This window comes from Manis pentadactyla, chromosome X (assembly GCF_030020395.1).
Source record: "Manis pentadactyla isolate mManPen7 chromosome X, mManPen7.hap1, whole genome shotgun sequence".
Classification (NCBI taxonomy): domain Eukaryota; kingdom Metazoa; phylum Chordata; class Mammalia; order Pholidota; family Manidae; genus Manis; species Manis pentadactyla.
Window position 1 is genome coordinate 59,401,780 of NC_080038.1, and position 22,814 is coordinate 59,424,593.

General features: G+C 37.2%; 1 protein-coding gene across 1 annotated transcript in view; it reads left to right on the forward strand.

Annotated features, from left to right (window-relative positions):
* The window catches only part of AR (androgen receptor), a 278,626-nt gene that overhangs the window by 176,726 nt on the left and 79,086 nt on the right, over positions 1-22,814 (forward strand). The window lies entirely within an intron of this gene.

Below are 22,814 nucleotides of genomic sequence, written 5' to 3' on the forward strand. Positions count from 1 at the left end.
ACCCCTTCCCCCAATACTGAGTTACTCATTTCTGTCTTAACTATTCTCTGGATTTCTTGGAAGCAGGCTGGTATCTAGGTAGTAAGACAAGATGCTGTGCAATAGTACCAAATGGGGCTCTGGTTCTGCCATTTACATGCCATGTGGCCTTAAGCATGCCTCATTCTATCTTTGCACCCCAAAATATTCATCTATATAAAAGAATTGATGAACTAAATGATCTTAAAGTTTTTAGCAGTAAATCTATAACAATCTAAATATTTAACAATAAATATCTAAAATTTTATAAATACTCCAGATGTTTCTACTGGCCAGTGAGTTACCCTAGATGCATCAGCCTTAGGAAATAGGCAGACCTAATAAGTCCAAGCCTAAGCTCCAAGACTTAATAAATATGTGAACTTGAACAAGTCACTTAATTTCTCTATGCTTATGTGAGGAGAATAAAAGCTCACAGAGCTATTTTAAAAACTAAATGATGTGTAGCTCAGCTTCTAGTTGCCCAGTAGAGTTTGTTTCCTTCTCCTGAAGTGAAGCCAATAATTATGTTGGCACATATACTGTTAAGGTGTCCCTTGGGTAGGCAGAAAAGAAAGATGGGAGATGGTATTTGTGTTAGTCCCCTGGTTAAAGAAGGCCTTGGGTTGGAGTAAGGTTATCAGAAAAATATTTCTTCTCTTCAGTGGTACTTAGTGATATAAAGGCCAATAGCATTTGTAGAAGAATACTGCAAAGGTCAATCTCTTTCTCTTTTCTCTTTTCTCTTTTCCTCCCAGGGCACTATGAAAAACATTCCTCAGACAACCCAGTCAACACGTGTTCCTTTCCTCTCCTGGCTTCCAGGTTTTGGACTTGAAGGTGTTGAGGTCTCTGTATATTTCTGTCCGCAGGATTTGTCTGACCTCCCTGGTAAATTCAGGTCCACAGCCATAGATCAGGAGAAAAGCTAACAAAGGTCATAAATTATCTTCCATGTTTTTCAGCCATTGGTTTCCCTTGTCCAGCCAGAGGTGTATCTTAAAATACGTTGAAGCCAGATTCAATAGAAACCTGAGCCAGCACCTGTGTAAATACATTTTTAAGGCTTCTTTTCCTGAAGTCAGATGGATGTATTTTTAAAACCAAGCCAGATTGTCTTTTATCTAGAGTGCTGTCTTCTACATTCTTGTGTTTTAGACCTCTTGGAGGAATGTGGTTTGATTGTAGTGTTACTGTTTTGTTTTTAGGGGGGTGAAGGGAGCATTTCTTTCAGAAACAGGATAATACCTTGGTATAACCTATGACTCTATTGTGTTTAAAATTAAACTTTGGTGATATACTGGAATTCATTCTGCTTCTTATAGATTAGCTTTCCAACACCTGTTCTTCAATTTTGTTCCTTTTAAAAAACAGTCAACCAAAACCAGCATATAACATACCACTTACCTCTAACTCCTGCCTGAATCACCTTCAGATCTTGTCTAAAACCCTATTTCGGAGGGAGAATTAGCACTCTGCTAAGATCCCCGAGAGCCTGTTAATATGTGAGTATCCAGTCTTTGAGGTGGATCCAGTCTTTGAGTCTGAAACACTAAGTTTCAGAATACAGAGAGCATTGGTCCTTCATTTGCGTAGCTTATGCCTAAAGGCCTATTACTTCCCACTCTCCTGCAGGGCCGCTTCTGCCACCCTACCATCCATGACTTTCCAGAAACTCTTCGGTAGCCTGTATCACATGGAAATAATTTTCTTTGTCTCTTTTGCAACTTGATGAGGGCTGGCCAGCAAGTTTAGGTTCAGATTGTGGTTCCATGGGAGCAAAGATAGATGTAGAAAACAAAAGAGAGGAGATGTGGAATGATTCCTCATCTACCTAGTAAGTCCTACAAAAATATTAAAGTGCTTTCTGCCCAGAAACCCTATTAACATAGGGGTAAAAAAAATTGATTTGAGTCAAACATTTGTTAACTGTTTGACACTGGGGAAATGGCATCTCCTTCCTGAGCCTTAGTTTTCTCACCTGTAACATAGGGATAGTAATGACCACACCCAGAAAAGTAATAAGGATTACATCAGATCAGGCAAAGAGAAGTTTTCTTGCATAGTAACAGACTTTCAAAAATAAAGTGAATCACTGTTGACAATGTTTCCTAGTGAATTAATGAGAAATCATCCCCACATCAAATTACAGCATGCTTTGAGGGGTCCCATGATTTCACTGTAGAAATGCTAGTGTGAATTAAATAATTCACCTGCTGATATTTACATGGATAATTTGATAGTAATTATTTGCAGACAGATGATGTATTTCAGACATAATTCAGAATATAACAGTGTTACAGTATTTGCAGGTGTGTTCCTTCCCAAGTAACCAAAGGCCTAAAAGGAGTTGCTAAAGTTATGATGGGGAACATAAAGGTAGACACCACAGAGCTCCCTGGGCCCTGTCTCTTAGAGGGAACTGCAGACTATAGGCATTTGTATTCTCATAGCATAGTGGCAAGGAAGAAGGACCTTTTGCTTATCCATCTTTTTCAGTAAATCTGTTGTGTCAGGCCCTGTGTGGGCCCAGAGATCATTGTGATCTGGCTCTGTCATCAGGGAGCTTCCAGCCTGGTGGGCATGCCCTCCAAAGTCAACTACAGTTTTAGTTTTAACACTGAACAGAGTATCTAAGTGCAGAAGAAGCACTATGATGGGACAGGGGAGAGAAAGGCCTACAGGTCTAGCTCCCCTTCTCCATGCCCAAGGACAGCACAGTTTGAGGATCTTGTTCCTATCAGCTAGTCTGGAAATCTTAGCAACAACAAAGATGACAAACTGTTGATGATGATGATAATCATAACAGCTAATATTTACTGAGCGTTTTCTATGTGAGGCACTAAGTACTTATTTTATCTTCACAACAACCCTAAGAGGTGGTAGGTACTCTTATTACCCTTATTTTATAAATGAGGAAACTGAGGCACAGAGGACTAAGAACAGGAAGGAAACTAATTTATCTCCGTTCAACAAACATTCAACATCTATTATATGTTAGGGCTCGTACTAATAGCTGGGGAGAGGGAAATGAGTAAATCATAGTCTCACTCCAGTAGAAGCAACAGATAAGCACACAGTGAGGCAAGTATATTCCAGGCTTTCTGCTTGATGCTGGAAACTCAGTGATGAATGAGACACAGTTCTTCTCAAAAAGATCTCAGTTTAGTGGGGGATATCGATGTGGAAACAAAACTTAAATACGGCTGTGATAAGTGTCGTTAAGAGAGATAAGCAAAATGAGACATTTATTATGAAGCAACAGATTGGTTTAGTCAAAGTCCAAAAGAGACAATGTTATTAGGAATTATGGAGAAACTAATTGATTTAAATCAAAGCCACACACACATGTTCCCAAAACAATGTTACTTAATTTTATTCCTCGTTGGTCAATTGTTTTTCATTTTTCATTCTACCCCTAAAATGGGTGATCAGCATTTGTTTTCCACCCAACGATAACAAAATACTACAGGAGGCTTCATAATTTTTCCATTATCCCATTGCATGCCCACACTTCCCTCTTCCTCATATTTACTCAGGTTACTCCCTCTGTCTCAAGTGCTTTGTCTCCTTATCTCCATATCCTTAAGTCCTACCTTCCTTCAAGGTCTCACTCAAATACCTCCTCCTCTATGAAGTCTCCACCCATTGAAAGGAACATCACCCTCTTCTGGACCCCATCAGAACTTCATGGGTGTCTCTCTTGTGGTTCTAACCACTTTCTGCCTTATCTTTCAGTAATGTACTTACCCATATTTTTTCCTCTGCTAGACTGAGCTCCTTAGTGGAAGTTTCACTCTGCTGAGACCATGATTTTATTTTAAATGCCTTGGACACCTCTTCTGGATTGTTTTGTGCCTACTGGGCTTCACCCTTCAATCTTAAACATGTGAAATTATATCATCTATCTGGAGATTTACACTTTCTTCTATTGGCTTTTTAAAAAGCCCACCACCTTAACACAACAACTGACTGAAATTTGTCTTCATTTCTTTTAGATCTTGCCCTCATTCATGCCTAATTTTATAGAGTCATAGTTTTTAAAAATTTTTTCTCATGCCTCTGTTTTTAAATATTTAGATTGCTTACATGTACTTCTGTTATATTGATGTACATTACTTTTTTCTTTTTAAAATTTCCTTAGGACTGATTTACTCCAGTGGAAATACTTGATCAAAGGCAGGGGTTGGGGATTAGAGTATGTGCAGACCTTTAGGAATGGTAGGTGCATTGGGGGAATTGGAGGGTGGCAGGTGGCTATATTTATACCTACTGGTTGACTTCACTGACATGGTTTGGGGTTATGGTTTCCAGATACTCAGACTGTCTTTAGGTGGAAACTGCAAGATCTGTTGCAGAACTGTAAATTCTAAATGGAACAAAAAGGCCTCCCAAGGTACATAGAACATGGAACCCTATGGGGCTGAGGATAGAGTGGCTATGTAAAAAGTTGGACAGAATTTTCCAGTTCTGTCCCCCAGAGTTTTTTATCTTCCTTGGGACTCAGTTTCTCTTACTTTGGTCCCTAGTGTTACCACCCACTGTTCTGCCTCACTTCACTCTGCGTATAACTATAGATCACATTGCTTGGGTTCTCAGAACACAACAGAAATAAGCTCTCATTTAATAAAATGTATATGAGTAAATACTGAGGGAAAAAATAACTGGAAATCCAGTATAGGAAATGAAAGTAGGATTTTATTTCTGGGATTCCAGATTAAGCAATAAAGAGCTTTATTTGGGCATTAAACACCTTTCCATAATGTGGATCTCTTTTAGCCATGTCAACTTGACCCAATCTTTAATTGGTAACCCTTCTTCCTTGTTTGCTAACCCATCCACTGTGTTCCTTTGGGATCCTAAGGAAATGCTAAAAATATATACACACATCCACTAAGAAGAAGGTCATTCTCGAATAGTAAGCATTTTTATGATGCTAGGAGCATCTGACACCAATGTTGCTAGGAAAACCAGTGAGTGACCTGTATTCTCTTTGGAGCAGAATGTGATGGTTGTATTGTCTCAGTGAGACTCTCACTGTTCTAGAAAATATAACTCCAGAGTTTATTGACTTACACCAGAGAATATGTACAGATAATGGATCCTGCAGATAACCCTTCCTCCAGTTAGTTTCACAGATGTTTAAAATAGTTAGGATGTGGTAGATTAGACCATTGGAAATTCATTTGACCTCTCTAAGCCTCAATTTCTTAATCTGTAAAGTGGAGATAATATAGTGGGTGAAAAGGCCAAAGCAAGTCATGTTTGTGAAAACACTGTATAAACTGCAAAGTGTCATTTGAGTATTAATTTCTAGTTTCTAGGGAATCTCCTTACCATTTTTCAGGACTATCATGGCCTCTTTGAAGTACCTCTCAAGGCTCCTCAAAGTGAATTTTATCCCCCCAAGAAGTCTACTGCAAAGATAACCTCCAAATTGACTCAATGTATGTACAGCCACTTTTGAATGATAAAGGGATAGGCAGACATATAACTTTATTTATAGAGATAATTACTGTCTCCCAGCAAGTGAGCAGTGGCCAGAAAATGGCCAAGAAAGACCATGGGGAGTTTCTTCCCATCATAACTCAGTGAGTCTTAGTTGTAAGGTTACTAAAAGGAAAAAGCAGAACTTGCTCCAAGAGCAAGCCCTTGATTGCCTAGTGGTTTTAATCCCCAGGAGATGTGATGTTGATCTAGTATTTGACAATAAGGCAGTTTCCTAGGATGCTGAATACAAATGGAGGAAGAGGTGATATTGTTGGAATGAACTTATTTGTTGTAAGTTATACATATCAGGGCTTTTTCAACTCCATCACCCTCAAAAATTTATCTGTTTTTCCATGGAGCAGTCTCCCTGCCTTTAAAGCTTACATTGAGCTCATGGACATTTCTGACTGACTAACACATGAAACTTGTGAAATTGCTTCCAAGGTCCTCTTTGTTTTCCCTTGATGCCCAAGCTTCCAGGGTCATTAGTGGTTGTGGTGGACTGACAATGCAATGGTAAAAAGCTGAGTTTTGTCTCTGGCCTCTCTTGACCTGTTGCATCCATCATCTAAGAGGCTTCAAGCCAGGATTCCAGAGCAGCCTTACCAAACTCACTAAGTAAAGAGGAACCAGGATTTCAGTCATTATGGAGGGAAGGAATGAGACTTAGGGTTTTTAGAACTATGATTCTCTCTTTATTGATTCTTTTCAATCCAGAAAGGTACTAATCTTCTTTAGGAAACTATCAAAACCTTATGATCTTCCAGAACACAAGCTGCTTTTTTAAACATATTACAGACAGTAGTCTTGGCCAATAAAATATTAAAAGACCAGTTATTCATTCATTCATGCTTTCAACTAATGTATATTGAGAATTTTCTGTTTACGAGAGACCAGAATGACAAAAAGTAATGAGCTTTATCTTTGTCTCCTTGACAGTCTAATGAGGAAGATAGCCATTTTTTTTATTTATAATGATCTTCCACTTTTCATACACTACTGGATACCTTCATTTGTTAATGACACAAGAGAATGATTGAAAAGTGGAAAGAAGAAAGAGGAAGGACTGTGTGTGGATCTAGCCACTCTCAAGGCTCCACTTTGAAATACTGGGATCACAGTTTCAAAGAACTATTTTGAAATCCCACCCCATGGCAATGCAGATAATAGACTCCTGCTGTCACTAATGGCAAGAAAATGGGTGACAGAATGAAATGAATGGGATGAGAAACTGGGAAGAGTTAGAGTTCATTTTCTTTTGAAAAAGAGTCTACTTTACACATGTACCATGACAGAGTAAAACCACCACTAGAAAAAAACAACTAGCACATGACCCCAGACAAGTCATTCAAGGTCTCTGGAACTCTGCTTCTGCATTTGCAAAGCTGCTGATGTTATCTGCTCTTTCTACTTCATGGGTATGTTGGAAAAAGATGTGTGGGAAGGAATTTGCTAATGTTAATGTACCTTACAAGTGTATGAGATGCTATTAGGACCTTATAAAAGTAAACCTGACTTCATTAGTGACTTGGAATGTCTTTTAAAAACTCTGCATGCTTTTAAATTAGATCATGTATGCTACAATTTGCAGGGCGATCTTAATTTCCTTTTCTGACTCCTCTTCCAGAGTCTAAGAATTATTGGCACCAAAAGGCACACTGGAATTTTCTTTGAGATATAACTCACATAGCACAATATTCATGCTTTTAAAATGTGCAATTCCATGTTTTTTTAATATGTTCAAGAAGTCAAAGGGGATTGAAAGGTACAAACTTCCAATTATAAAATAAGCTAGTCGTGGGGATGGAATACAACATAGGGAATATACTCAATGATATTGTAATAACTTTGTATGTTGACAGATGGTAACTACACTTATGATGAACATTTAGTAATGTATGTAATTATCAAATCACTATGTTGTACACCTGAAACCAATATATTGTATATCAAGTATTTTCAGTAAAAATGTAAAAATGAAAGAAGTTGTGCAAACATCACCACTATCTAATTCCAGAACATGTTCATCATCTTGAAAAGATACCCTTTTCCCATTAACACTTATTCCAAATGTTCTCTCCTCTCAGACCCTGGAAATCATAAATATGCTTTGTGTTTCTATTGATTTGTCAATTCTGGACCTTTTATATGAATGGAACAATACAATATGTGGCCTTTGTTTCCAAATCCTTTCATTTAGCATAATGTTTTCAAAGTTAATCCATATTTTAGTATGTATCAGTCATTCGTTTGTTTTTCTGGCTGAATAATTGCTGGGGTATATGGTAATTCTATGTTTAGCCTTCTGAGGGACTGACAAAGTGCTTTTTATAGAGACTGCACCATTCCACATTCCCACTGGTAGTGTATGATGGCTTGAATTTCTCCACATGCTTCCCAACACATTATTACTCTTACATTATTATTATCATTATGATGATCATCATTATTATTACATCTATCCCAGTGGGTATAAAATGGTATTTCATTGTGGTTTTGATTAGCATTTTGCTAATGACTAAGGATGTAAATCTTTTCATGTGGTGATTGGACTTTGCATATCTTTTTTTTTTGGTATCATTAATCTACAATTATATGAAGGACATTATGTCTACTAGGCTCCCCCCTTCACCAAGTCCCTGCCACATCCCCGTTCACAGTCACTGTCCATCAACATAGTAACATGCTGTAAAATCACTACTTGTCACCAAGTTCAGAGTCACTGTCCTTCAACATAGTAAGATGCTGTAAAATCACTACTTGTCTTCTCTGTGTTGCACAGCCCTCCCCGTGCCCCCCCAACACTACACATGCTAATCGTAATTCCCCCTTTCTTTTCTTCCCGCCCTTATCCCTCCCTTCCCACCTGTCTTCTCCAGTCCCTTTCCCTTTGGTAAATGTTAGTCCATTCTTGGGTTCTGTGCTTCTGCTGCTGTTTTGTTCCTTCAGTTTTCTTTTGTTCTTATACTCCACATATGAGTGAAATCATTTGGTACTTGTTTTTCTCCACATGGCTTGTTTCACTGAGCATAATACCCTCTAGCTCCAACCATGTTGTTGCGAATGGTAGGATTTGTTTTTTTCTTATGGCTGAATAATATTCCATTGTGTATATGTACCACATCTTCTTTATCCATTCATCTACTGATGGACATTTAGGTTGCTTCCTTATCTTGGCTATTGTAAATAGTGCAGCAATAAACATAGGGGTGCATCTGTCTTTTGGAGTGCTGCATCCTTAGGGTAAATTCTTAGAAGTGGAATTCCTGGGTCAAATGATATTTCTATTTTGAGCATTTTGAGGAACCTCCATACTGCTTTCCACAATGGTTGAACTAATTTACGTTACCACCAGCAGTGTATGAGGGTTCCCCTTTCTCCACAACCTTGCCAACATTTGTTGTTGTTTGTCTTTTGGATGGTAGCCATCCTTACTGGTGTGAGATGATATCTCATTGTGGTTTTAATTTGCATTTCCCTGATGACAAGCGATGTGGAACATCTTTTCATGTGTCTGTTGGCCATCTGAATTTCTTCTTTAGATAACTGTCTATTCAGCATCTCTGCCCATTTTTTAATTGGATTATTTGCTTTTAGTTTGTTGAGGTGCATGAGCTCTTTATATATTTTGGATGTCAACCCTTTATCATATCTGTCATTTTCGAATATATTCTCCCATGCTGTAGGATACCTTTTTGTTCTATTGATGGTGTCCTTTGCTGTACAGAAGCTTTTCAGCTTGATATAGTCCCATTTGTTCATTTTTGCGTTTGTTTCCCTTGCCCAGGGAGATATGTTCAAGAAGAGGTCACTCAAGTTTATGTCTAAGAGATTTCTGCCTATGTTTCTTTCTAAGAGTTTTATGGTTTCATGACTTACATTCAAGTCTTTTATCCATTTCTAATTTACTTTTGTGTATGGGGTTAGACAATGATCCAGTTTCATTCTCTTACATGTAGCTGTCCAGTTTTACCAGCACCAACCGTCTGTTGAAGAGACTGTCATTTCCCCATTGTATGTCCATGGCCCCTTTATGGAATATTAGTTGACCATATATGTTTGGGTTAATGTTTGGAGTCTCTATTCTGTTCCATTGGTCTGTGGCACTGTTCTTGTGCCGGTACCAAATTGTCTTGAATACTGTGGCTTTGTAGTAGAGCTTGAAGTTGGGGAGAGAGATCCCCCCCCACTTTATTCTTCCTTCTCAGGATTGCTTTAGCTATTCGGGGTCTTTGGTGTTTCCATATGAATTTTTGAACTATTTGTTCCAGTTCGTTGAAGAAAGCTGTTGGTAATTTGATAGGGATTGCATCGAATCTGTGTACTGCTTTGTGTAGGATGGCCATTTTGACGATATTAATTCTTCCAAGCCAGAAGCATGGGATGAGTTTCCATTTGTTAGTGACCTCTTTAATTTCTCTTAAGAGTATCTTATAGTTTTCAGGGTATAGGACTTTCACTTCCTTGGTTAGGTTTATTCCGAGGTATTTTATTCTTTTTGATGCTATTGTGAATGGAATTGTCTTCCTGATTTCTCTTTCTATTAGTTTATTGTTAGTGTATAGGAAAGCCACAGATTTCTGTGTGTTAACTTTGTATCCTGCAACTTTGCTGAATTCCGATATTAGCTCTAGTAGTTTTGGAGTGGAGTCTTTAGGGTTTTTTATTTACAATATCATGTAATCTGCAAATAGTGACAGTTTAACTTCTTCTTTACCAATCTGGATTCCTTGTATTTCTTTGTTTTGTCTAATTGCCGTGGCTGGGACATCCAGTACTATGTTGAACAACATTGGGGATAGTGGGCATCCCTCTCTTGTTCCCGATCGCAGAGGAAAAGCTTTCAGCTTCTCGTTGTTCAGTATGATGTTGGCTGTGGGTTTATCATATGTGGCCTTTATTATGTTGAGGTACTTGCCCTCTATGCCCATTTTGTTGAGAGTTTTTATCATGAATGGATGTTGAATTTTATCGAATGCTTTTTCAGCATCTATGGAGATGATTGTGTTGTTTTTGTCTTTCTTTTTGTTGATGTGGTGGATGATGTTGATGGATTTTCAAATGTTGTACCATCCTTGCATCCCTGGTATAAATCCCACTTGGTGATGGTGTACAATCCTTTTGATGTATTTTTGAATTTGGTTTGCTAATATTTTGTTGAGTATTTTGGCAACTACGTTCATCAGGGATATTGGTCTGTAGTTTTCTTTTTTGGTGGGGTCTTTGCCTGTTTTCGGTATTAGGGTGATGTTGGCTTCATAGACTGTGTTTGGGAGTATTCCCTCCTCTTCTATTTTCTGGAAAACTTTAAGGAGAATGGGTATTATGTCTTCTCTGTACGTCTGATAAAATTCCGAGGTAAATCCATCTGGCCCGTGGGTTTTGTTCTTTCGTAATTTTTTGATTACCGCTTCAATTTCATTGCTGGTAATTGGTCTGTTTAGATTTTCTGTTTCTTTCTGGGTCAGTCTTGGAAGGTTGTATTTTTCTAGGAAGTTGTCCATTTCTCCTAGGTTTCCCAGCTTGTTAGCATATAGGTTTTCATTGTATTCTCTAATAATTCTTTGTATTTCTGTGGCATCCGTCATGAATTTTCCTTTCTCGTTTCTGATTCGGTTGATTTGTGTTGACACTCTTTTCCTCTTAATAAGTCTGGCTAGAGGCTTATCTATTTTGTTTATTTTCTGGAAGAAGCAGCTCTTGGTTTCATTAATTTTTTCTATTGTTTTATTCTTCTCAATTTTATTTATTTCTTCTCTGATCTTTATTATGTCCCTCCTTCTGCTGACCTTAGCCCTCTTTTGTTCTTCTTTTTCCAATTTTGATAATTGTGACATTAGACCATTCATTTGTGATTGTTCTTCCTTCTTTAAATATGCCTGGATTGCTATATACTTTCCTCTTAAGACTGCTTTTGCTGTATCCCACAGTAGTTGGGGCTTTGTGTTGTTGTTGTCGTTTGTTCCATATATTGCTGGATCTCCATTTTGATTTGGTCATTGATCCATTGTTTATTTAGTAGCGTGTTTTTAAGCCTCCATGTGTTTGTGAGCCTTTTTGCTTTCTTTGTACAGTTTATTTCTAGTTTTATGCCTTTGTGGTCTGAAAAGTTGGTTGGTAGGATTTCAATCTTTTGGAATTTTCTGAGGCTCTTTTTGTGGCCTAGTATGTGGTCTATTCTGGAGAATGTTCCATGTGCACTTGAGAAGAATGTGTATCTTGTTTCTTTTGGATGTAGAGTTCTGTAGATGTCTATTAGGTCCATCTGTTCTAGTGTGTTGTTCAGTGCCTCTGTGTCCTTACTTATTTTCTGTCTGGTGGATCTGTCCTTTGTAGTGAGTGGTGTGTTGAAGTCTCCCCGAATGAATGCATTGTATTCTATTTCCTCCTTTAATTCTTTTAGTATTTGTTTCACATATGTTTGTGCTCCTGTACTGGGTGCATATATATTTATAATGGTTATATCCTCTTGTTGGACTGAGCCCTTTATCATTATGTAATATCCTTCTTTAGCTTTTGTTACTTTCTATATTTTGAAGTCTATTTTGTCTGATACTAGTATTGCAACACCTGCTTTTTCTCTCCGTTGTTTGCATGAAATATCTTTTTCCTTCCCTTGACTCTAAGTCTGTGCACATCTTTGGGTTTGAGGTGAGTCTCTTGTAAGCAGCATATGGATGGGTCTTGCTTTTTTATCCATTCTGTTACTCTGTGTCTTTTGATTGGTGCATTCAGTCCATTTACATTTAGGGTGATTATTGAAAGTTATGTACTTATTGCCATTGCAGGCTTTAAGTTTGTGGTTACCAAAGGTTCAAGGTTAGCTTCTTTACTATCTTACTGTCTAACTCACTTATTGAGCTATTATAAACACAGTCTGATGAGTCTTTATTTCTCTCCATTCTTATTCCTCCTCCTCCCTTCTTCATATGTTGGGTGTTTTGTTCTGTGCTCTTTTTAGGAGTGCTCCCATCTTGAGCCATCCCTGTAGGATGCCCTGTAGAGGTGGTTTGTGGGAGGCAAATTCCCTCAACTCTTGCTTGTCTAGGAATTTTTTAATCCCTCCTTCATATTTAAATGGTAATCGTGCTGGATACAGTAATCTTGGTTCGAGGCCCTTCTGTTTCATTGCATTAAGTATATCATGCCATTCTCTTCTGGTCTGTAGGGTTTCTGTTGAGAAGTCTGATGATAGCCTGATGGGTTTTCCTTTGTAGGTGACCTTTTTTCTCTCTGTCTGCCTTTAAAACTTTGTCCTTGTCTTTGATCTTTGCCATCTTAATTATTATGTGTCTTGGTGTTGCTCTCCTTGGATCCCTTGTCATGGGAGTTCTGTGTACATCTGTGGTCTGAGAGGCTATTTCCTCCCCTAGTTTGGGGAAGTTTTCAGCAATTATTTCTTCAAAGACACTTTCTATCCATTTTTCTCTCTTCTTCTTCTTCTGGTACCCCTATAATGCAGATATCTTTCCATTTTGATTGGTCACTCAGTTCTCTTAAAATTCTTTCATTCCTGGAGATCCTTTTATCTCTCTCTGCATCAGCTTCTCTGCGTTCCTGTTCTCTGTTTTCTAGTCCATTAATGGTCTCTTGCATCTCGTCCATTCTGTTTTGAAGTCCTTCCAGAGCTTGTTTTATTTCTGAATCCTCCTTCCTTAGTTCTTGCATATTTCTCTGCAAGTCCATCAGCATGGTTATGACTTTTGTTTTGAATTCTTTTTCAGGAAGACTGGCTAGATCTATCTCCCCAGGTTCCTTCTCAGGGGAAGATGTAGCAGATGCCGAAGCTGTCTGGGTTAGTCTTGTCTGGATCAAACTTTTTTGCCTTTTCATGTTGATAGTTTCAGTGGTGAGCTATTGGCTTTCTGTCAGCTGGGAGAGCTAAGGGTTTCCACTTACTCCTGGCCTCTTTACTGGGACAACTGCGACCCCTAGTTGCTTGTGTTGGGCAATTGCGTGTAGACTGGGTCTCTGTGTCTTGCCCGGCCGGTATGGAGGAACCTCCCTTGATGTGGGCGTGGCCAGCCTCCTGCTGCTGCTCTGCTATGGCAGGGCCCCAGAGGGGTAATGGATGGGGGGCTGTTTGGCTGTTTATCTCCATGAGGGGTCTCAGAACTGTTGCCCAGGGGTTAGTGTGCCCGGAGTTCCCTTGAATTTCCAACTGCTGGACTGTGACCCAGGATACTTCCATCCAGCTGTGGCGTCCCTGTCCCTTTAAGACTTTCAAAAAGCACTCGCTTTTCTTTGTCACAGGGGCACTGGCTTTGGGACCCACTCACAGGTCTTGCTGTCCTTTTTCCCTAGTTTCCAGCACTCCACGCATGCACTGTGTCTGCTCTCTGTTGCGGATAGCTAGGGCTGGGTGTTTAGCAGTCCTGGGCTCCCTCTCCCTCCCCGCTCCAACTCCTCTCCTCCCGCCGGGGGCTGGGGTGAGGGGCGCTTGGGTCCCGCTGGGCCGGGGCTTGTATCTTACCCCTTTCACCAGGCGCTGGGTTCTTGCAGGTGTGGATATAGTCTAGTTGTTGTCCTGTGTCTTCTGGTCTCTCTTTTAGGATTGGTTGTATTAGTTGTATTTTCAAAAATATATATGTTTTTGGGAGGAGATTCCCACTCTCCTACTCACGCAGCCATCTTGGCTCCGCCCCTGCATATCTTATAGAGATAAATGACTATATCCTTTGCCTATGTTTTAATTTGAATTATTTCTTTCTTATTATTGACTTGTATGTGTTCTTTATGACTTCTGGATACAAGTCTCTTATCAGTTATAGGATTTGCAAACATTTTCTCCCATTCTGTACGTTGTCTTTCCATTTTTTGATGCTGTCCATTAAAGACCAAAGTCTTTAATTTTGAGGAAGTCCGATTCATCTATTTTTTCTAAAAATATTTCTTATTTTGATTGTCATATCTAAAATTACATTGTCTAATCCAAGGCCACAGAGATTTACACCTATGCATTCTTCAGAGAATTTTTTAGTTCTAATTGTTATATTTGAGTCAGTGATCAATTATAAGTTGATTGTTGTAAATGATGTGAGGTGGGAATCCAACTTGTCTTTTGCATATAGAAACCTTGCTGTCCCAGCACCATTTGTTGAAAAAGTATTCATTCTCCATACAATTGTCTTAGTATCTTTGTTGAAAAACTATTAATCATAAATATATGAGCTTATATCCAGACTTCCAGTTCTACTCCATTGCAGTATATGTCTATCCTTATACAACTACTACCCTATCTTGATTATTGTACCTTTGTAGTGATGTTTGAAATTGGAAAGTGGGAATTCTCCAAATTTGTCCTTCATTTTCAAGTTGGCTTTGGATATTCTAGGACACTTCATTTCTGTATGAATTTTTGGATCACCTTGTTAATTTCAGAAAGTGACAGCTGGGATTTTGATACAGATTACATCAAATCTGTATGTCAATATGGGGATATTGTTGTATTAACAGTATTAAGTTTTCAAATTCATTAATACAAGGTATTTTCCTGCTTATTTAGTTGTTCTTTCTTTCAATTATATTTTGTAGTTTACAATCTACAAGTCTTGCAGTTATTTTGTTAAATTTTATTCCTAAATATTTTGTTATTTTTGATGTTTTTGTAAATTGTTTTCTTAATTTCAGTTTGGACTATTCATCACTGGTCTATAGAAATGCAATTAATATTGTCATATTAATATATTACATCCTTGCTGAATTCATTTATTAGCTGTAATAGTTATCTTGGGTATTTTTTATAATTTTCTTCATACAAGATAATATCATCTGTGAATAGAGATACTTTTGCAACTTCCTTTCCAATCTGCATGCTTTTTATTTATTTTTCTTGTCTAATTGCTCTGGCAAGAACAACCAGTACAATGTTGAATAGAGGCAGTGAGAACAGACATCCTTGTCTTGTTCCCAATCTTGGAAAGTCTTCAGTTTTTCACCATTAAGTGTGGTGTTAACTGTGGGTTTTTCATACATACCAATTATTATGTTGAAGAAGTTTCTTTCTAGTCCTGGTTTGTTGAAGTATTTTTTTTATCATGAAAGGTTGTTGGATTTTGTCAAATGCCTTTTCTGTGTCTATTCAGATCATGATGTGTTTTTTCTCTTTTATCTGTAAAATGTAATATTACCTTGATTAATTTTTATTTGTTGAACCAAACTTACATTCTGGGATAAATCTCACTTGATGATGGTGTATAATCTCTTTTATATATTGCTGGATATATATTGCTGGGATAAATCTCACTTGATGATGGGGTATAATCTCTTTTATATATTGCTGGATTGGATATGCTAGTATCATATGCAGATGGAGATAATATAACTTATGGTATGTTACCATATCTTATGGTAGTCTGTAGTTTTCCTTTTGTGCTATCTTTGTCTTGTTTTGTTCAGGGTAACAATACTTTTACAAAATTAATTGGAAAGTGTTCCCTAATCTTTTTCTTTTCTGAAAGTGTTTGTGAAGAATTGGTATTAGTTCTTGTTTAAACATTTGATAGAATACCCTAGTAAAGACATGAGATCCCAAGCTTTTGTTTGTAGGAAATTATCATTATTATTAAAATTAATAATTCAGTATCTCTACTTGTTATAGTTCTATTCAGATTTTATATTTGTTTTGAGTCACTTTTAGTAGTTTGTACCTTTCTAGTATTTTCTTCATTTAATCTGTGTTAGTTTGTTGACATGCAATTGTTTGTGTTTATGGTTTGTAGTATTCCTTTTCAGGCAAAATCTCAATCATAATATAAATTAGTCACAGGGAAGAAAGTACATATAAAGAACATAGTTAATAGTTCTGTGGCATCTTTCTATGTTGACAGATTAACTACACTAGTTGGGGTGAGCACTTAATAATGTATATAACTGTTGAATCACTATGTTGTATAATAGAAACCAATATAATATTGTATACCAACTATACTTCAATAAAAATATTGTTAAAATCTTTATTTCAGTAAAGATAATTGAATAAACCATCTCTATTTTAGAAGTAGTATCTCTCCTTTCATTCCTGGTTCTCATAGTTTGAGGTTCATTTCTTTTTTATTTTCTTGGTCAGTCTATTTAAAAGTTTGTCACTTTATTGACCTTTCCAAAGAACCAAGATTTAGTTTTGTTCCATTTTCTCTTTTGTTTTCTATTATATATTTCATTCATTTCTGTTCTAATCTTTATTATTTTTCCCTCCTGCTTTCTTTGTTTTTAATTAGTTCTCCTTTATAGAGTGTCTTAAGATAGAAGGTTAGATTATTTATTTGAGATCTTTGTTTTTTTATTAATGTAGGCATTTACAGCTATAAATTTCCCTCTAACACTGCTTTCATTGAATTCCATAAGTTTTGGCATCATGTCCTTTCATTTCAACTTACCTGAAGGTATTTTCTTACTTCTCTTGTGATTTCTTCTTTGACCCATTTATTTATACTATGTTGTTTAATTTTCATATATTTGTGAATTTCTTAAATTCTGTTATTGATTTCTAATTTCATTCTATTTTGTTTAAATAACATCCTTTGCATGACTTCTGTCCATTTAAATTCATTGAGGTTTATTTTATGCCTTAATATGTTCTCTCCTAGAGGATGTGCACTTGTGAAGAATATGTATTATGATATTTGGGGGTATAATGTTCTATAGATATTTGTCAGGTCTAATTTGTCTATGATATTGTCCATGACTTCTCTTTTCTTATTTTCTGCTTACTTGTTCTATCCTTTATTGAAAGTGAGATTTCAATCTCCAACTGCTATTGTTAAATTAGCTATTTTCTATTTAATTCTGCCAGTGTTGACTTTATGGATTTTGGGGGGCACTGTTATTAGATGCGTATGTTTATAATTGTATGTTTTCCTAATGGATTCCACTTGTTACCATTATAACATGCCCATCTTCATCTCTGGTCACAATTTTTGTTTTAACATCTATTTTGTCTGATATTAGTATAGCCATTTCAGCTCTCCTTGGTTACTGTTTCCATAGAATATCTCATTTTCATCCTTTTACTTTCAACCTATTTTTGTCTCTGAATCTAAAGTGCCTCTTGTAGACAGCATATCTTTTTTTTTAAATCCATTTTGCAAATCTCTGTCTTTTATAGCAGTGTTTACTCCAGTTTTATTTAACATACTTATAAGGTTTGTTGTTGCTGCTGTTTGTTGCTGTTTTTGTTTAGTGACTATTGAACTAATTCTATATACCTCGAATATGTCACAGCCTTTAAGAGCGTCCTATGAACATCTCATTTCCTTACTTCTTTCTTAAGCTTTTTGGTCACCTCACTGTAGCTACAATTGTTTTCCACCAACTCAGCAACAGCATCTCCTGGTGTTCAACATTGCCTGTGATAATTTTCTACAAATCTCCAGGGAAAAAGCTGTTTATACTGGGCCAGCTCCGATTAGGATAAATAAATAAATACAGCCTTGAGAGTGCAGTCTTTCAGGGGACCCCCAAACAGGTAAAATAATGACAATTCTCTGAGAAAGGAGATTTGAAGGAGTCCCACCCAACCCTGTTCTGCCTCTTCCAGTGGTTACCAATCTGGTGATTTTCACAGTCATTCACTGTCTTTTGCAGGTTATTGGTTTTCATGGTTACTATGCAGCTGGGGAGGAAATGATGGGCAATAGGTCACATTTAAATATCACAAAGCTTTGAATAAATGTTACCCAGATTACTACAAGCATTTAGTTAATTTCTGGAGTTCTAAAAATGTTTATCCTGATGATTTTCTTTTTGCCAGTTTTCTGATTTCTTTGGAGGAGAGATATTTAGCAGTTCCTCATTTCACCATTTTCTCTGACATTACGGTAGTCTTAGATGTTTTGTCTGATCACTCCCTAACCTTTAAAAATGCAAATCTCCCAAGTGTCCAGGGAAAATAACCCTGAATGCTAGTTGACATTTCAGGATTCTTCTGCTATTTCTAAGGTCACTCACCTCAATGTTTTTGAAGTGGCAACCAAGAAGAAATATGTTGGGGTTTTTTGCATGTGATTCATAAGAAAATGTAAGCTAGACTATGTTCCCCCTCTATTCAAGTCTTCCATTGTCCCCTAATCTTAGACTAAAAGTCTTTGACCTATAACTTTATGACTTATATGGTCACAAATGATCTCTATTGCTGTTACCTTTCTGACCTCATCTTCTACCACTTTTCCCCATCCTGTAGCTGCTCTGGCTTATTTTCCAATCCTCAGACATGATAGGCATTCTTCCACACCATGGTATTTACATCAACCATTCCCTCTGCCTTGAATGCTCTTCCCTATTGCAGTGAGGCTCACTCCCTCAGTTCCTTCAACTTTTTGCCCAAATGTCACCTCACTGAAGGCTGCCTTCACTACTCAGTTTAAAATCACTCTCTCCCATTAACCCCCATCCACTTTCTTATGTTTTTTTGTCCATAGCATTTATTGCTTTCTAACTTTTTAGAAATACTATTTAATTTTCTACTTTATTAGGTTTATTGTTAATAAATCTGCTTCCTTCCTTCCTACACATCTCCACACACATTAAAATGGACATAAGTCAAGGTGGGGATTTTTTATTTGTTCACTTGATATATCCCAAGCACCTGGAATATGGTCTGGCATAAAGTAAATATTTAATAGATATTTATTGAATCAATTAATTTCTTAATTCGGCACAGATTTTTCTTAGTATAGTGTCTGTTTTATGGGCATAGAAAGCAGTGTCTAATATAGATTCGGGCACTTAATAGGTATTTAATAATTTTTCATTGAATGGCAATGAATATTATGTCCCATTTTCCAACCTTTTATATATCTGGTATTGTCAGGTAAATGAAGTATTCCACATAAATGACTTTCCCAGATAACCACTCTCCAGAAAGTCTAGGTTTTAATATTTTTATATATGTCTTAATGGAATAGGCAAAATGGTTTGTGTGCCTTCTAGAACACAGCACAATAACTATAATTTAATATTTTTTGTTATTTGAAAAACGATGGTAAAATAATAGGAATAAGAGTCAGAACACCTGGTTGGGGCAATGATTTTACCTCTTAATTGTGTGTGCTTGAATAATTCTGTTAACCATTCTGAGCCTCAGGTTGACCAATTTTAAAATGATAATAACTGCCCTAATAACTTACATACTGTTGTGAGGTTCAAAGAAGATAATGCATGGGAACAGTATCTGTAAGTTGCAAAGCTACCTACAAATGCAAAGTGGAAGTGATATACATATTTATGATTTAGAAAGATGCTGAATACATGTCAACTGATTCTCAACAGTGGATGTTTAAGGAACACAGAACAGGAACATTCAGTGTGAGAATAGGTAAGCCTGAATAACATCAGCATTGCCTGTCAATAGTTGAAGGTAATTTCATATTCCTGATGTTCAAGACTGGGCCTCTTTCAAAACTGAAATTTTGTAAATCTCCTTGCCCTAGATCATTAAGAATTATCGACGTTTTACATGTTTTAGAGCCAAGAATGACTCCTGTGTTTTCCAGGAAATCTTTTGTGCCCTTGGTGCTGAAAATGTCCTGCAAAATGCATAGACCTTCAAATACCTAGGGAGCCATAAAACAGTGAAGAAAGAACAGGTGAAGTTATACCTGCTTGTCAGCTGATGTTCCTCAAGTTTGCCGGAGTGTTTTTGTTTCGTTTTTCATTAAGGAAAGCCAAGAAACAGGTACCTTTATGTTCTCCTGACTTTTCAGATCACAAATGGAAAAGAATAATTTGTTCACTCTTCTTTGGTCCTACGTTATACAGGAGGATTTTTAAGATTAATGAGAGACTTCTCATTTTGTCAGTGACTTTTTTCTCAGAATTCAGTTGATTTCAACATTTTTTGGCAAGTATGGATGGATCTTTCTCCATGGATGTAGTCTCCCTACTTTCTTATTCTCCAATGGTTAGAAGGTAAAGCCCAGGAGTGCTTTAAGCAGTCAGAATGCCAACAGTTCCTTCTACTGCCCCACTGGCTTCCAGATTCCATTTTCCTGGCCATGGCTATTGGTCAGTTCTAAAAACTGGTCTTTCAAGTAGTAATCGCCAAAATGTAAGCTAAAGCAGAGGTTGGGGGAAGAAACAGTGAAACTTGTTTGACTGTCTTAAGGTAGTCATAAAAATAAAAATGTTTGTTCTTAGCAGAAAGGAAAAGAAAAATTGATAGACTAAATGGGTTTGATCAAGACTGATTGAATATCTTATAATTTCTGATGACTAACAAATCATCAATTTTACAGCCTGTTTCATCTGTCAACAGATTCTTAGTGGGGCCTAGGCTTCAGTTTTTCTTTCTAGTTTTCCTTTACTTTTCTATATTTTCTTTTTCTTTTCTTCTTTTCTTCTCTCTTCTCCTCCTCTCTCCTTCCTTCTTACCCTCACATTCCTCCTACCCCTACCCCTCCTCTTCCTCTCCTCCTTCTCCTTCTTTATCTTCTTTCCAACCTCCATGTCTTTGCAAACACATCTGCCTGAAATGCTCTACTTGTACTTTGTTCACTTAGTAAAATTTTGTGTCTCCATGAAGATTACTCCCTCTGTAAATGTAACTCATACTAACTCTTCTTTTATTTTAGGAGTGTAATTTACAGGCTGTCAGCATTTCTCTTACTATACGGATTATTATCATCCTGTTATTTTGTCTTCTGACAACATTATATAACAAATGTTACTCTCTTCTGCCCAATTCTTTACACATCTTCTCCTAGGTTCTCTTTTAAAAAACTTGCTCATTTTCTCCTCTCCTTTTCTCATTCTCTTTCAATATTGAAGTGAATGCCTACAAAGGCCAGGCATTATGTCAGTTGTTTTACACACATTATTTCATTTAAATGTCTGAGCAGACCTATGAGTTATCTCTGTCTTTTCAGCAAGCTAAATTGAGGTCCAGATAAGTCAAGTAACTTGCCCAAGTTCTAGCTTGTAAAAGGCAGAGTAGGGATTTGAGTACCATCTGAGGAACTACAATACCCCAATTTTTTCCATACCACACTACACTGGCTCCTTTCTTCATAGTTTCCACTGATTCCTCTATAAGTGTCCTGTCTCAATCTTTTGGCTCTTTTGTGGGGCTTCCATAGAGTCAAAAGGGATTTTTGGCTTCTTGATGCTTTGGGCCCATCACAGTGTGAACTCCTAATGGAAAGTCACTCAAAACAGTACTTCAAAGAGACTTGGAGAAGGTGCTATGAAATAATTGGGATGCAGGCTCTCATCTCCCTTCCTCTGATCAGAAATGCTTCCACACTCAATAGGAATGATAGTGACATCAAAGGCAATGTTGAGCCCACTGAGGCACCACTTGGGATTTCTGTAATAGCTTCTCCTGCTTTTCTTGAAGCTGATGCACAATTCAACAGATTCTTAGTGGGGCCTAGGCTTCAGTTTTTCTTTCTAGTTTTCCTTTAATTTTCTATATTTTCTTTTTCTTTTCTTCTTTTCTTCTCTCTTCTCCTCCTCTCTCCTTCCTTCTTACCCTCACATTCCTCCTACCCCTAACCCTCCTCTTCCTCTCCTCCTCCTCCTTCTTTTTCTTCTTCTTTCCTCCTCCCCCTCCTGTTCTGCCTCCTTCTTCTCCCCTCCTCTTCCACTTCATCCTCCGTCTCCTCCACATTCTCTATCTCTATCTCTGACTCAATTTGGGGAATAAGTCTGTAAGTGTTTTGGTAAGGTCTGCACTGTAATCATCTTCATAAGTAGTTTTTGAATCTTCAGGAAATCAAATCAGAATAGCACTCAGAAGGAGAGCACAGTGCAGGTATGTTAGCTGCAGATTACATTTCAGTTCAAATTTAATATCCGGGGACCCTTATTCTAGAACTATATAGGAATAATTCTGAATAACTTGATTAAAACTGTATTTTTGTGAAGCATTGCATACATAAATAACATTAAGTATAGTATTTCAGTGCTGCACAATAAAGATTTCAGTAGTAAAGTCAGCCTTGTTTCAACTTTTCCACGATTCCAAGAGAATGCACAGCATTCAAACAGCTCTTGTTTACCACGTACCTTCATATATATTATTTTGAATTCTCATGGCTCTGCAAAGGTGGATGATATGATCCCCATTTTACAAAGGAGGAATCAGGTTCAGAGAAGTTATGCTATTTGTCACAACTAGTAAGTGACATTGCTGGGATTCATAATCCAGTCCTCCTGACTTGACAATCAGTGCTTCTGTTATCACACTTCAGTTCTTTGCCAATTAACAAATAGCTAAGAACAGGTAATAGAAGCTTCACCGTCTATGTCTGATACTCTCTTAATCTCTGGGTTGACTATTAATTTATAGAGAGATTATTAAATTTTCC